The following is a 15,906-nucleotide window of genomic DNA, read 5'->3' on the forward strand; positions in this document are numbered from 1 at the left end:
GAAAAGGCCTCAAGAAAGGGAATTCAGGTCCACACCTGCAACTGTGATCAGAACCAGGTCTTAAAAACCTTCCTTCAGTGTTTGGCAACATACAGCTTGACTTTGCATTCCCAGATTGTGTTGGGGTTCATATAGGAAAAGTCATTGTAGGCTGTGCAACGATTCGAGAGACTAGAAACATACCTTCAGCGGCTCTGTTACAGATATCTGTTTGTGACAGTCCATACAAGGTTCAAGCCCTGTATTTTCAATGGGGACACGTCCCTTGTACTTAATTAAAGGAATTTGGGATCGTGCCTTGAATATGCGTCCAAAAGGTGCATAAAGAAAGGAACTGAGGTCAGCGTTCAGGGGTGGTGCTAATCGCTACACACTATATGAATCCTCTTGGATTATGACCCAAAAGGGCATCACACTGAATTGATAGAGTTGAACGTCCTGGCCACTTGCCACAAATCTTATTTAGTGATGATATGCCAGATAAATGGGGATGTGAAAGTAAAAGACCTTTTGGTTGACAGTCGCTATTTACTCTCCTGATCCTGGCCAGCTGGATGACATTGGAAGTATTGTCAACAGGAAGCAGAAGTAGAGAAGACCAAACTAGTAGATAGGTCGAGGGTACTGTCCTTTTTAGGAATTACAGCAAGAACAGTGCCAGTCCCACTAGTGTGTGAGAATATTGGCTTGATGGCTCCTTTGCTGAAGAGTGTTCATACTTCCATCCTGAACAGTTGCAGAGGACCTAGGCTGATTGTATGCTGCCATGGTATTCTGATTGGTGGTGCGATGTGGAACTCCAAGCAGTATCCCAGCTTGGACCCATCTGCTGGGGGTTATTTCCTTTCATTGTGGAAGGACGAACCCAAAACTTGCCCCAGGAGGTGTTGTGATACATGGGAGAAGGGATCACTGGCATGTCATTGTTTGGGAGAAGGGATCACTGGCATGTAATTGTTTGGAAGTGGGGGCGCCCCTACTGGAATCACCTCTACCTGTGTCTTGGCTACTGCCTTTGAAACGTCCTTTGAGACCTTTAGCACAAATTCTCTGATAGGGCTGGTGAGGAAGATAACTTGATAACTGTGGTGGGGTAGCAGTCTCGGTGCATCCTCTAATCTATTGTTATAAAAACCCAGATTCTGAAGGCTGGGTCTGGAGGCCCCCATGGCCTTGGAAGTAGTAGTACTTTTCTTGTTTTTTCTCCAATATGGATTCAAGTTGATGTTTCCCAGTCAAGGGGTCATTTCTGAAAAGGTGTTGCACCTCTGGGTGGAACTCAGATGCCCAAAACCAATCATGACTCAACCAGATCACACTGGTGCTTACCTCTCTGGAAGCAGTGTCTGCTGATCTAGAGCACACCTGATGTTTGTGTTAGAAACAGTCTTCCTCTCCTGCACCAATTCCCTACCATGGTTGCAATAAGCTTGCGGAAGAAACATATCCAGTTTTTCCATCCTCTTCCAATGGTACCCATCGTACCTTGAAAGGAGAGCCACAAAGTTGGCTTCAGGTGGCATTGATCTTCCAGTTCTCCTAGTCTGTTTTGTTACCTGCACCCTTTCACAAAGGCTGCCTTCCAAGCTGTGTGCATGACCTTGGCATTCCCTGCCACACACCTAATCATGCCTGCCTCCAAGCATACGAACAACAAATATATTAGCATTCAAGAAGCCTTGTTTACATGAAATGCGCAAATGCAATTTATTGTATGAGTCATTAGCATCTAATGCGATTTTAATTCAAAGCATTGATTATTTTCGGCAACACAGTTGCTCAAACATATAATGGTGTGATAAGTATTTACAGTGCTCTTCGTGCAGGGAAAAGGGAGGTACGTGGGTTGGGGATCAAGTGAGTATTTGTGGGTGAAGGACAGGGAAGAGGTAGCGTGACATATATACATCAATTATACATGATATAACTTTTCTGGCCTAAAACTGGTCAATTGTTCCCAGCTATACACTTAACCCTGAAGGACATCAACTAATTAGAATTCTGTCGTCAGAGCATGTGATGTAGGTACGTACCGTCAACATTTCAACCCCTAGGAAGGAGGGTTAATTCAGTCCTCGTGGTGGGGTCTTCATCAGGACAAAGCTGAGAAGAGCACTCTGGAAAACAGCAGGTATGCTCCGCTGTACAGTCAGAGGTCATGGGCTCATAGGAGCTCTAATTCAACAAGAATGAAAAACCTTCTTCTGTTATATTGGCTGTGGGTCAATCAATCACTCGCAGTCAATAGGTCAAATCCAACTTTCTTATTGGCGGCACTCCGGCTCAGTGCCGAGAGTTGGAATACAGATTAAAATCCTGAAACTGAATCTCAGGATTGAGATTAGCTAATTAAACAACACTTTTTAATAGTTATTACAATTTCAACTCAAAGGTGAAGCTGGATTTGTAAGACTCCTAAAGGAAAAATAACTTTTAGAAAGATACCTTATCCCTGCCTGAAGTTCCTGGACTCTACATTTGCACTCCCACTTCTGCTAGCTATTTATCCAGTAAATAGCATTTAAACAGATGTGAAAATGGTATGAAATGCATCCCAGTAACAAACAACAGGCTGACCTGAAAGGGAAGGTAGAGATGGCTAATCTGAACATCCCAGAATATGCAAGGTGGAGGCTCCTTTTTTGAGAATATAGTGTCAAATGCTGCTTGAGTGTCAAAGCCTGTTTGGCAGGTCTGCTGGGTCTAAATACTACACTTTGGGTTGCATTTGAGAGGCAGAGAACTGGATGCCAAAGATGTTCTTGTGTATCCACTGTCTGGTTCCTAAAGGAAACATTCTTTTGTACCACAAATAGGTCTTTGAATTTATTGGAGGGATAAGGGCTTCCCCAAACTAGATTTTAGAGTATAAATGTGAGAAGTCACTACGATTACCAGAATAGACTCTCCCACAACACTCCAGACCCCAGAGCCCATGTTGGGTGGCCAAAGACTGTTGCTATCTTGAAAAGGCCTAAAGTTGGTAGGGGTGAAACCTTATCCCCATTGGTTAGGGAATGCCATGAGGCATTCCGGCTCACTAGCTTGAGCCAGACATTAAAAATGCATCTCCAGATACCCACTTCAGAACACTCCTGTATCTGAGGAATATTGGAAGAGGACTGAACCTGCTGTCCGCGACCGGAGAAGATAAATGGTGCATACCTGCTCTCTCTTGCACCCAGGACAAAGAGATAAATCTCCAGAGTTAGTTAAAGATAAGGATTTATTCCATGTAATGATAACCCCAGCAGCAGGAGCGGCAACATACATGGACTAGTATAACCACCAGCATCCGTATGAATGCCTAGCCTACGTTCCATAACACATCATACAGTTCTAATTTACTTAATATACCAAAAGGGACAAACTACAGTATACGGCAAAGATAACTACAATGCATGATACAACATACAATGCACAATTCAACACTGAGGAATATCGTAAGAGGACTGAATCTGCTGTCTTTGACCTGAGAAGAGCATTGGAGTAGACCTGCTATCTTTTGCACCCAGGACAAATAGGTGGGCTTCAAAGATCATATGGCTGACCACCTGCTAAAGCTACAGGAATACAACAAGCTAGAAGAGGCCTTTCCTGCAATTGCCTAACTGACCTGTAGCCATGTAACCTGGATTCTAGCCGGCCGTTGGCCTTTGAATGTCACCCTATGAGTCTCTGTGCCTCACCCGAGGTTCCAGCGAGCTTTAGCTGTCTACCCCTGCGATCGATTGGGACTTGAAGGACTAAGGCAGAAGGTAAAATCTTTGACCAAGACAAACTTGGTTGGTGTATGCACCTGGGTCACAGTCTACCACGATCTTGGACTATCGCTGCACTTTGTGATTGATGCTTCTATGCGTTATTTCTACTTAAAACTTAAAAAATTCACATTTCTGTTTTTCCTTAATAGATTTTTGTCATTTTAGGGTAACTTTGTTTATTACATTTTTATCTTTGTATCAACTTAGTTTGGGATTTTTATTCTGTTGCCCTCTGACTTTATTATTGTATTGTTACGTCATAAATACTTTACATATTGCCCTAAATTGTGCCATAGATACTAGGGGGTTGAGTTCAGGTTAATTTAGTGACTTTAAGAGTTCATCCCAACAAAAGTTGTGATTATTCTTAGAGCTGGGTAATCACCCACCCATATTAATAATCCAATTTATTACACTGCACAGTTGCCCACTGAATAACAACATGATGTGCTGCACTGTCATCAGGTGGTGATTGCTTAACAGGGTAAGGCTGTAAGTAGACACTGTCCCAAAGGTCAACATTATAGTCTTCCCAAAGGTCATCTTAAAGTTTGGTGGCAGTCGCTGGGTTTTTTGATGGCATCCTGACTCTCGAAATTGGAGCCAGAGAAAATATGAGACAAACCCAGTAGTAGTGTCAACCTATGCGGGGACTGTGGTGGAGGTGGTATTGAGCTGGAAGAGGGTCGTTGTGGGTGCGGTTGTTTAGACTTTGTTATAATATTCTGAGCTCGGTGTATCGTATATTTTGAGCTCTGCAAAGCTCAGCCTCTGGGTTGGTACAATCCTTTTCCATGTGGAGTCCTTATGACATCATGAGGTTCTATGTGGTTTGAAATGTGCCAAGGCAGTTGTTTGCTGTGCCCGACTTGGGATGGTGCAGATAGGTTTTTCTCCTGATGGAATAATTGAACTTGTTCCACAATCCTCTTTCTAGCAGCAGGTTCCTCACCTATTGAATATTCCCCAGGTGTCAGACTGTAACCAGAAATGTTTAAGCAGTACTTTTGCACACCGGAAGGTGGTGTTGGATGGCTCCGCACGGACTCTGTTCTACTCCTGAAATGATGTACGAGAAAAATATATAGGCACAACTCCCGCGTGCGGACGTCAATTACTTTTGAGATTGTCTGCGCCCCTAAGGTAAAGCCCCAAAAATAAATTAGTGTGACCAGTGAGCAGGTTCCTAAGCTTGGGGTCTTATTAAAGGATTGAAAACAGTCACAGAACTTGGTGGATGGGAAGGTTGGTAAGGAATTTACAAGATTGAGTCTCCACCAAAAAGAGCACTACAGAAAGTAGATAACCTATTATTCTGATAGAGACTTCTAGATGGAGTTCCTTACCATCTGAATAGAATCAAAAGCAGGACATAGTCACACGCGGGGCTGTGAATGGATTCAAACCAGAAAGTCGTGTAGAACTGACCGGACTGTTCAGACAATAGTGCTTTGTGAGATGGTACTCCACATGATAATGCAGTGGTAGCACCCTGGTAGATTCGAGCACACAGTCCTTCCAGAAGCTGCTTTTTAGCAAGTGCATTACGAATCTTAATGCAGAGCACAATCAAGCGGTAGATGGCTATCTCCCGTTTTTTGCCTTTTTGCACTCCATAGTACACCACAAAGAATTGATTGTCCACTCGGTGTTCTTTGGTACAATCTATGTAAAAGCTCAGCGCTCTCTTGGGGTCCAAACAATGGAGTATCTTCTCCTCCTTAGAAGGATGAGGTGGAGCACAGAACGCTGGCAGGGTGATGCTTTCACTGTCGTGGAACAGCAAAACAAATTCTGAGAAAAATGACACATCTACAGAACCAGTTTATCTGGGGAAAAAGGTGATGTACAGCAGGTTAATAGAGAGCTTGTAGCTCAATCACAGGCCACGTCAAAGTAATGGTGATGAGGAATATTGGCTTGAGGGGGAGTAGCTGCAAGGGGCAGCTATGAAGCGGCTCAAAAGGAGTATCTAATCGAGGTCCCACGGTGACATGAAAAAGGGGGAGCGAGGAAACTGATGTTGTAATGCTTTTAAAAATCAGTGCACAGAGCTAAGCCCAGAGTGGTTCAAAATAAATAAAAATCAGATAACTTTGCCTGGATAGGGTCAATGTGGTGAGTGCTGCACCAAGCTTCAAATTTTCAAATTTGTCCCAAACACAGGTGTAAACAGTCTTAGTTGAGGAACGCCTGGCTACCAAGATGACATTAACTACCTCTGGAGAAAGGTCGAAGGTTTTCATTTGTCACCTCTCAATCTTCAGGAATGAAGGTGGAAATTGTAAAGACCAGGTTGCAAAACCCGACCCTGCTGCTGTGAAAGCAGTACCTCCCAAAGGGGCTGCCTGATCATAGCACAGATGCTCAAGCCCAGGAGTTCTGGACACCATACTCTTGGTGCCAAACCCGGAGCCACTAGGATTACTTAAGCCCAGAGGGTCATGATCTTCTTGACAAATCAGGGCAGAACAAGTCTCCAATCAAGAAAAGCCAAGAAAACTCCAATGCGCAGAAGTGCTGACATCGCACATTCTGAGTGGTGGCGAATACATCGGGCCAAAGTTCACCCCATTCGAAGAAGCGGCCTTGCGCCACCTCCAGGTGCAAATGCTACTCGTGATCCACTAGGCACCGACAGCGGAGCTTGTCGATCCTGGCATTCAACGATCCTGCCAGGTGGTTCACCACCAGGAAGATCCCTTGATGGTACAGCCATTTCCAGAGTCTCTGGCCACACCCCACCTTGTTTGTTGCAGTACCGCATGGCAGAGGTTTAGTATGCGAGTGCCTGTGTCAGCCTCCCTTTGATGGAAGGAAGGAAAGCTTTCATCGTCAAGCAGATGGTACTAAGCTCTAGAAGGTTCATATAGTGACATGACTCTGCTCTGCCAGAGACCAGAGGTCTCTGACCTCCACCAATTCCAGGTGGTCACATCAACCTGAAAAAGATGCATGGGTCACCCCTGTCAGCTCTAGGTAAAGTAGGGAGAGGGGGCTATCACTGACCCAATTACAGTGGACTGAGCAGCCCTTTAACCTTGGCTAGAGGGCCTTAGTCACCATGGCCTCAACCGCAAAACTGCTGAGTTCCTTGCAGAGGATGGACAAGCTGGTATTATGGAATAGCGCTACCAAATCTGCAAAAGTAGTAAGGGTGGTGCAGTTGGCGAGGTGGCATGGAGAGGCCCAGAGAATGTAGAAGCCCTGTTCTTCTTAAAACGCACTTAAGCAGATTCAGCCTTGTACCCAAACAGGCAAGCTCAGTCAAAGGGCATGTTCATAAGAGAGGACAGGCCCTTACCAAGAACATGGGTGATCACAGCCACGCATGGCGGCAAATGGCAATACTGGTGCCAATGGCTCATCGGATGGAATTGGTGGCGTCCAAGCCACAACAAATCGTGAACTTTGCTGCATCACCACCATCTTAGATAGCCTCAGCAAAGACAGGTTGGAGATCTTCAGGGACATCAAGGTGGACTTCAGTCACAGTCCCAAAGGGTGTGGGAGTAGCATCCTTGAAGGCGGATGGCATTTAATGAGCAGAGAACCAGGCTGGTAGAAGAAAATCACAATGTTACTTAACAGTAGACATCTGTTCTTGGCATGTAGAGCTGTAAAGTCACATGCTGTGCATAGATTGCCATCTTGTGCTGAGTCCGGATGTTTGCAGTTGTTTTTTCTTCAAAGAGGACTTTCCAGTCACGGGACCGGTGACTCCTACTTTCGGTAATAGTGCGCATGGGTATCAACTCCATTGTTAGACTGCTTGCCGTCATAGGGTTAGAATGGAGTTAGTAGTGTATAAAGAGATGACCATGCCTATGTATGTATGTAATAAGTATTGAATTAAAACAATTGTAACTGCATCAGGTATAGGTACCCGGGGAGGTGGGTGGGCGCATGTGACACTACAGCTCTACATGCCAAGAACAGATGTCTACTTGTAAGTAACATATTCTGTTCGAGGCATGTGAGCTGTAACTCACATGCTGCGCATAGACTATACAGCAGTTGCTCCCAAAGCGGTGGTTAACCTATAGCTGTTGCAGTTGTCTGAAATAATGTTTTGAGTACTGCTTGGCCTACATTAGCCTTTTGTCTGGCTAACACATCTATACAGTAGTGTTTAGTATAAGTGAGTGGAGTAGACCATGTTCAAGCTTTACAGATATCTGCAATGGGAATGTTGCCAAAAAAAGCTATAGTAGCCCCCAATTTGCGTATGGAATGAGCTCTAGGAGGTGAGGGTAAAGTTCTTTTTGCTTTAGCATAACACATTTGGATACATTTTACAATCCATCTTGTAATGGTAGACTTTGAAATTGCATTGCCTTTATGCGGTGGTGCAAAAGCAACAAATAGTTGCTTGGTTTTACAAAATGGTTTGGTCCTTTCAATATAGTAATGTTCTTTTAACTTCTAATATGTGAAGAGCTCTTCCTGCCACTGAATCTGGTTGCGGGATGAATATGGGCAACACTACGGATTGGTTCAAAGGAAAGGTAGAAACTACTTTAGGTAGAAATTTGGGATTGGTATGACGAACCACTTTGTCATTGTGTAAGCGAAAAAATGGTTCTTCTATTGAAAATGCCTGTAGCTCACCAACTCTCCTCAGTGATGTAATGGCTACTAGGAAAGCAACTTTCCATGTCAGAAATTGCAGCTCACATTTGTGCAAAGGTTCAACTGTTGGACCCATTAACCTAGTAAGGACAATATTTAGATTCCACATTGGTGCTGGTGGGACTCTTGGTGGAATCACTCTTTTTAGTACTTCCATGAATACTTTATTCACGGGACTCTGAAAAGAGAAAGATGCTGTTTGTTCTGTAGCTATGCAGCAATGGCAGCTAGATGTAACCTTATAGATGTGTACACTAAATTTGAGCGTTGTAAATGGAGTAAGTAACATATGAGGTTTAGTACTGAAACATCAAGTGGGTTAATGTGGTTGTTTTTGCAGTATATTACAAATCGCTTCCATTTGGCTGCATAGCAAGACTTAGGGGTAGGTCTTCTAGCCTCTTTAATGAGGTTCATACAGTCTAGTGGGAGGTTTAGATAACCAAACTCTAGGACTTCAGGAGCCAGATGGCAAGATTGAGCTTTTTCTGATTTGGATGCTGTATGTCTCCATGGTGCTGAGTGAGGAGATTGGGGGTGAGATGTAGCTTTTGGTGTGGTACTACCGACAGTTCTAGCAGGGTTGTGAACCATCGCTGCTGAGCCCAAGTAGGTGCAGCGAGAATCAGAGTCAGGGATGCCACCAAACTACTAACAGAAAGAGTGGAAGAGGTAGAAAAGCGTAAGTAACCTCCCTGACGAGTTCATCCACAGGGCATTGCCTATGGATTGTGGATGTGCATACCTGGCAGCGAAGCTTGGGAAGTTTGTGTTAAGGTCAGTCGCAAACAGATCTATTTCCGGAAATCCCCATATTTGGATGAACGATAGGAGAACTTAAGGATGAAGTTCCAACTCGTGGATCTGCTGCTTTTGTCTGCTGAGCAGGTCTGCTATTTGATTGCTTTTTCCTGGTAAGAGTTCAGCCATGAGACAGATCTCTTGAGAATGGCCCACATCCAAGAGCGTGTCCCCCCCTGTTTTTGTGTATAGTACATTGCTGTCATGTCTGTACAAATCAAGACAGCTTTCCGCTTGAGGTGGGTCCGAAAAGCTTTCAGTGCTAGGAAAATTGCAAGCAATTCTAGGTGATTGATATGCAGCTGCTTCTGTTACCGACTCTACAGTCCTTGAAAGGTTAGAGACTGTAGATGTGATCCCCAACCTGTTAGCGATGTGTCTGCTGTCAGGATTGTCTGTGAAATCGGGTCGATGAATGGCCGCCACTTGGACAAGTTCTGTGGATTCCACCATTGCAGAGAGCGATGGGTGGGGCCGTCCACCAACACAAGGTCTTTCAGTTGACCATGTGACTGATTCCACTGACTAGCTAAACATTCTTGAAGGGGACGCATTTGGAGTCTTGCATGTGGGGCTATTGTGATACATGACACCATCATTCTAGCAATTGCATGAACCCTCTTGCAGGAAGCAATTGGTTGGTTTGGAATTGGGAGACTAGGTGTTGAATATTGTGTATTCTGGTCGCTGTTGGAAATGCTCGAGCTTTTTGAGTATCTACATTGGCCCCCAAGTATGCCTGAGACGTGGAGGGCTGCAGATGTGATTTCGCCAGATTGACTGTGAACCCCAGACTGTTGTAGCGTAGTCTGTGTGTGCTGGAGACACCTTTGGTGGGAGTTGGCTTTGATGAGCCAGTCGTCCAGATACAGGAAGACATTATTTTTTGTCTCCTTAAATGAGCTGGGGCTACTGCCAGACATTTGGTGAAAACTCAGGGAGCAGTGGCGACTCCGAAAGGAAGCACTTTGAACTGGTAGCGATGACCCGCTACCACAAGCCTTAGATATTTGCGATGAGCGGGATGGATGGGGATGTAGAAGTATCAGTCCTTTAAGTCTTGAGTGAACACAAAGTCGCACTGTTGTAGCAGTGGAGGTACTTGTTGTAGAGTGACTATATGGAAGTGGTAGGAATGAATGAAGAGCTTTAAGTCTCTGAGGTCCAAAATAGGCCTGAGTGATCCGTCCTTCTTGGGAATCAAGAAGTAAAGGGAATATACGCCTGTCCCTTGATATTTTAAAGGGACTGGCTCTATTGCTTCTTTATCTGGAAGAGATTGAACCTCTTGTTTTAACAAGTGAAGGTGTTCTGGAGTCAGTTTGTGTGCTCTTGGTGGAATGTTTGGAGGGTTGTTGGTAAGCTCCAGGCAATAACCAGATTGGATCATTTGTAATACCCATTTGTCTGATGTGATGGTATTCCAGACTGGGAGAAGTTGAGTAAGACGTCCCTCGACAGGATTGGAATGGTATGGGGTAGCGCTAAAATGTCACTGTTTGGTATTTGCGGGGGAAGTGCTTGTTGAGTTGCCTCTACCTCATCCCTATCCATTGTTTCCTCTAAATCCACCTCTGAAAAAGCCTCTTAAGGAGGGCGATTGACTGTTGTCTTTGTAAGAGGAGGAGGGATTTTCTGTTGATATACTCTAGGAGCCTGTCATATAATAAAAGCGACAAAAGGAACCTCTACCTGAAGGTGATTGCAAAGCTCCCATGGACTTAGCGACCTCTGTGTCCTTTTTCATCTTTTCCAGCGAGTTGTCAATTGCTGGACCAAACAGGTGTTCCTTATCGAATGGTTGGTTAAGAAGGGAGGCTTTCACCTAAGGTTTGAAACCCGAAACTCACAACCAAGCATGTGTGCGTAGTAATATAATACACGGGTGTTTACTGCTCGGGCCCCTGTGTCTGCTGCGTCTAAGGCACATTTAATAGAAGTATTAGTGATGAGCTTACCCTCTTGAATAAGATCATTAGCTTTAGATTTGTGCTCATCAGGTAAAAATTGCATGAGCTTCTCCAACTCGTCATAGTGAGCCCGATCGTAACAAACTAATAAGTGGTTGGCTGTCTGCGATGCCACTCGTTTCCTTGAAGCATCAATTAACTTGGACTCCTTATCAGTAGGAGGGGCTTAACCTGTGGTCTGTGAGTTAGCTCTCTTGTGTGCATTGGAAACTACAAGAGAGTCTAAAGGCACTTGACCTTTGAAGTTGACAGGGTCAGTAGGTGCAGCTTTGTACTTTTTATCTACTCTAGGTGTGATAATTCTTGACCTTACAGGGTCTCTAATTATCTTGTCTGCATGTTTAAGCATTCCCTTTAACATAGGTAACGTATGAGTGGCTCTTTGAGTGGTATGAAGAGTTTCAAATAGAAAATCCTCTTAAGATTTCTTTATATAAATCCACCCCGTGATAATGAACAGCCGTTAAGAAGCTCAATGTATCCTATGTTATCATCAGGTGGAGAGGGTTTAGACGGATATAGATCCAGATCATTATCAGTGTGGTTGTCATTATCATAATTTTCTCATGGGTCAGAGTTTGCTGGACTACCCAGATCATCGTCCCCATCCCCTTCGTTCTGTGGATCAGTTGATGGTGGCGAGTTTGTAGGTGAAATACGAAAGGTTGGATCAATGGGTGGAGTAGATGGATTGTAAGGTGGGGAAGGGTTAGTGCCCACATTTTTCTTTTTTAGAGGTATGTGGTGATCCTCTGGGAGGCTCATTTTCCTCTTTTCAGGTAGCTTTGCAATTATATGTCCAGTATCTGGATTTATTTCCAGTTCCTTTTGCTTTGGATCCGAAGATAGAACGTCGGAGCAAAGTGCTTTAGATAGAGTCTTTTCTTTAGCTGCCGTTTTCGGCATTGAAGGTTTCGACTGAGTTTTTCAGCGTTGAAGCTTTAACCTTAGATAAAGATGGAAGATGTACTTTGACATGCTTTTATTTTGGCGCCGAAGCTTTCGGTTCGGTACCGGTATGCGAAGGCTTTTGCTTGTGTTTCGGTGCCGGGCCCGAAGGTGGGGTGCTCGAAACATTTTGTCGGTGTTGACCTTGATCAGAGGGCAGAGGAAGACCGGAGCCTATTTGTGGAGTAAGTGGCAGGGGAAGGAAGTCTCTGTAATCACAATATGTTGACCTGGCGGGATTTGGTCTTCGACATTGGAGTTGGCCCGAGACACGGCGATGTGTTATTCCTCCACTTCTGCATCAGCTTCCGGCACGTTGGACTCTTCTTGCTCGGAATCTTCTCCGAAAATATTCACCGTGGAGCAGCTTTGCAGATGCATTTCGTGAGGTCGAGCCAGACGGTCATGCAGCGTTTTATTTGATCGAAATGATCGGCATGCATCGCAGTCCTTCTCGTCGTTTTCCGGGGACAGACAGAGGTTGCACACTTTGTGCAAGTAGGTGCGCAGAAACTCAGCGTGACACCCATGACATAATTTAAATGGAGTCCGTTCCATCGGCTGCTATGGAGCCCCACGAGGGTAGGCTCGACGTCCCTCCAAGAATCTTCCGATCGAAGGTTTTCGACTTGAAACGATAAGCGCAGAATGGGAAACACTTTCCATAAACAATACCGTCGAGGGTAGTGGATTGCACACCGAGGGGGACCCAAGAAACGGTGTCGAACCGGAGTGCAACAATTCACGTCCGAACCCGATGGTGGAAAAAATTTTTTTTTAAAAAAATCGAACAACGGAGTTGATGCCCATGCGCACTTTCACCGAAAAGGAGGAGGAAAAGGACGACCCCGTAACTGGAAAGACTTCTTCGAAGAAAAACAAACTGCAAAAATCCGGATCCAACACAAGATGGCGAACTATGCACAGCATGTGATCTACAGGTCATATGCCTCGAACAACTTGCTTCCTAAAAGTTTCCACTCATTTTGATTCCTTATTGGGGGAAGTGGTAAGAAAGGTGTTGGGGTTAGACCTCCGTGTGGCTGCTTCCACCACTAAACTTTCAGGGAAAGGGTGACAAGAGAGGAACACCGGCTAGTCCGGAGCAGGGCAATGGCATCTAGCAATTTATCTATTGACTGAAGGGCCGGTGCAAGGTTTGGCCCCAGGCCCAAATAAGAATATCCATTAGCGCTTCATTGAATAGTAAAAGGGGCTCAGGAGACACCTGTTTCCTGCTGGAGATCTCTATCATACATTCGTTTTGACCTCCAAGGTGGTGAGCTGGAGGTCAAGGGCTTGGCTGTGTGGAACGCTTCCATTTGCTGAGGAGTGCAGATGGCCCCAAAATTCAGGTTGTGCCGGAACCAGCTGCGAGATCGGCTCCAAAGTTGGGCGACTCTGGGAGAGAGATTGAGAGCCATGGTGCCGCTTCCACGGCTGTTGAGGTGAATGAGTTGTAAGAGGGGACTGAGTCCCGTTTCGATTTCTTGTGTTTCTTTTTCGACTTACCAGATAGTTTGGAATGCAAAAAATTACCAGTCTCTGTAGCAGTTTTGTAGACTCCTTGAGCGGGAACAGTGACTTAGAGCAGTCTTGGTGAGGGGTCTTCTTATGCTTGGTGATGCAGTCACTGCAGGCCTTGGAGCTCTGACTTGATCCCAGACACCACAGGCACCTGACGGGGATCTGTCACAGTAATTTGGTTTGAGTCCCTACAGAGCTTGAAATCTGTTATTTTACAAGGTGACATCCCTTGCACACTTAATAACATTTTTGGAAAATATCAAGGAACGTGTCTCTGAAAGACGAAACAGAGCTCCAGATAAGCATCTGGTTGTGTGGAAAGAAAGAAAATTACATCAGAATGTGGGAGCTGTGTCTAAATAGGTTACACAAATCTTTTCTAAAGTGGAAACCGCATCAGTTTTGGATTTCACTTTTGCACTTCTCCCAATTTGTATTTTTATTTACTAATTTTTAGAGAGAATACCAACTTGAGAGTGTAAAAGATATACAAACAATGACATCCGGCAGGGATCACTCAGTCAATGAGTTTTTTGACAGCTGGACGCCACTAATGCACATTCTTCTCACCAAAGGTGCCAGATGCAAGGACAATCCTTCCTGAGTTGTTTAACACTTAGGGATATCAGGTGGAAGCATCAGGTGCCTCCTCAAAGGTTTACTGACTTAGCCTTACACTTACTAAAATTAGCACCGAGGTCATTTATTAAGCTTTTCTCAGCTTGATACATGGAAGCCTAGAGAAAGTCATTTGTCCCTCTTCCTTTTTTCTCCATGTCCATTAAGGGGTCATGCAGTATTTCCTCACCTTCTTTTAATGGTTACCTTCTCTCATTTTAGCATTTGCTTTGGCACCTTCCTGTTTTGCTGACTAGCATAGTATACTGTTTTTCAGAATGTCCCTTTGGGTAAGTTGTTTTATTTACACAGACTGTCTTCCTGGATCATCTGCAGCAAAAGCTCAGTCCTAACAAGTGTGGGCTAGTGCATAGAATGGGGATTATCCACCATACAACTATGCAGCTAGGTTTGTGTCAGGTCAGAGATATCAAGCACCAGAAGTGTGTGATACATATTTTATGTTAAGGTAGGGGGCAGTGGCTGACACTTCCACCAGGAATCAGACAGGGGTGATAGTACTACAGAAAAAGTGAAGTTTAATGGGAAACCACCATATTCTACTGCATGCAATCAAAGACCACTGTAGCGATCAACCACCTAGCACTCAGTCTCAATGCATACTATACTAGCTCAAATACAAAACACACATGCATGTTTCAAATCTCACCCCACTGGTCATACACTAAGCAGACTTGAGTTTACCAGTGTAGCCCAGTAGGCTGCTGACCCTTTCCGTTCCCTCCCCAATTCTCAGCCCTCGTTCATCACCATCAAGGGGATATGTAAAAGGGTCAGCGACCCAGAAATATTTATTTAGCTGCTATCATTTCAAGTTACTGAGGGAATTGTGACCATCTAAGTCCTATTTGTTTAAAAAAATGTAAGGCCATGTTTCCTATAAATCCCTGCCTATTCATAAGGCCAGAAGAACAGATAGCAATATTTAGCAAAACATATGAATATATAGAATAGTAGCGGCCTTTGGATCAGTCATCAATGTACCTAGATTTTGCTACCTCTAGGTTTCATCACTAAAAGCATTCACATAAAAATTCTAGCACGCAACAAAACTTTATATTTAGCACAATAACAAGGAGAATTAAAAAACAAATTAAATAAATATAGAAAGTAGAATCGGACACAAAACCAGGTAAGAAATTACCCCCACGCAAGGTCTTTGACTTAATTTAGCCGATATTGGTCTTTGCTTAATATTCTTTGATTCATATAATAACATATTCCCAAGCTCATCAATTTTTATTGATTACAGCAAAATATGTAATGCCGCATTGGCTCACTTCCTGCTCCTTTGGTTACATCCACTAGATTACATCCCATCTGTGTGTCACAATTCCCTCACAAAGTGAGCAGAAAGCTCTGTCAGGGCACAGAAGACCACCAGAAGTCAAAGATAGAGGATATGCGGGGAAAGAAGAGGACAAATCAACAAACCACACTCCTGTTACACAGTCTGGGATTGGAAGAGAAGCTGAAATAAAAAGGAAGAAAGGACAGAGATTCGAGTGGAGGAACAAAATAGACAAGGACTAGGTTGCCAAGGGAAGAATGAGAAGCATAGGAAGAAGGCCCTCATACCACAACAATCCAATGGGAAGACGGTAATCAGGGATTGTCCATCGGAG

At 44.3% G+C, this 15,906-nt stretch overlaps 1 protein-coding gene across 2 annotated transcripts in view; it reads right to left on the reverse strand.

The window, feature by feature from the left end:
• MCM3AP (minichromosome maintenance complex component 3 associated protein) overlaps positions 1-15,906 on the reverse strand; it is a 622,263-nt gene that overhangs the window by 398,771 nt on the left and 207,586 nt on the right. The window lies entirely within an intron of this gene.

This window comes from Lissotriton vulgaris, chromosome 2_1 (genome assembly GCF_964263255.1).
Source record: "Lissotriton vulgaris chromosome 2_1, aLisVul1.2, whole genome shotgun sequence".
NCBI classification, from domain to species: domain Eukaryota; kingdom Metazoa; phylum Chordata; class Amphibia; order Caudata; family Salamandridae; genus Lissotriton; species Lissotriton vulgaris.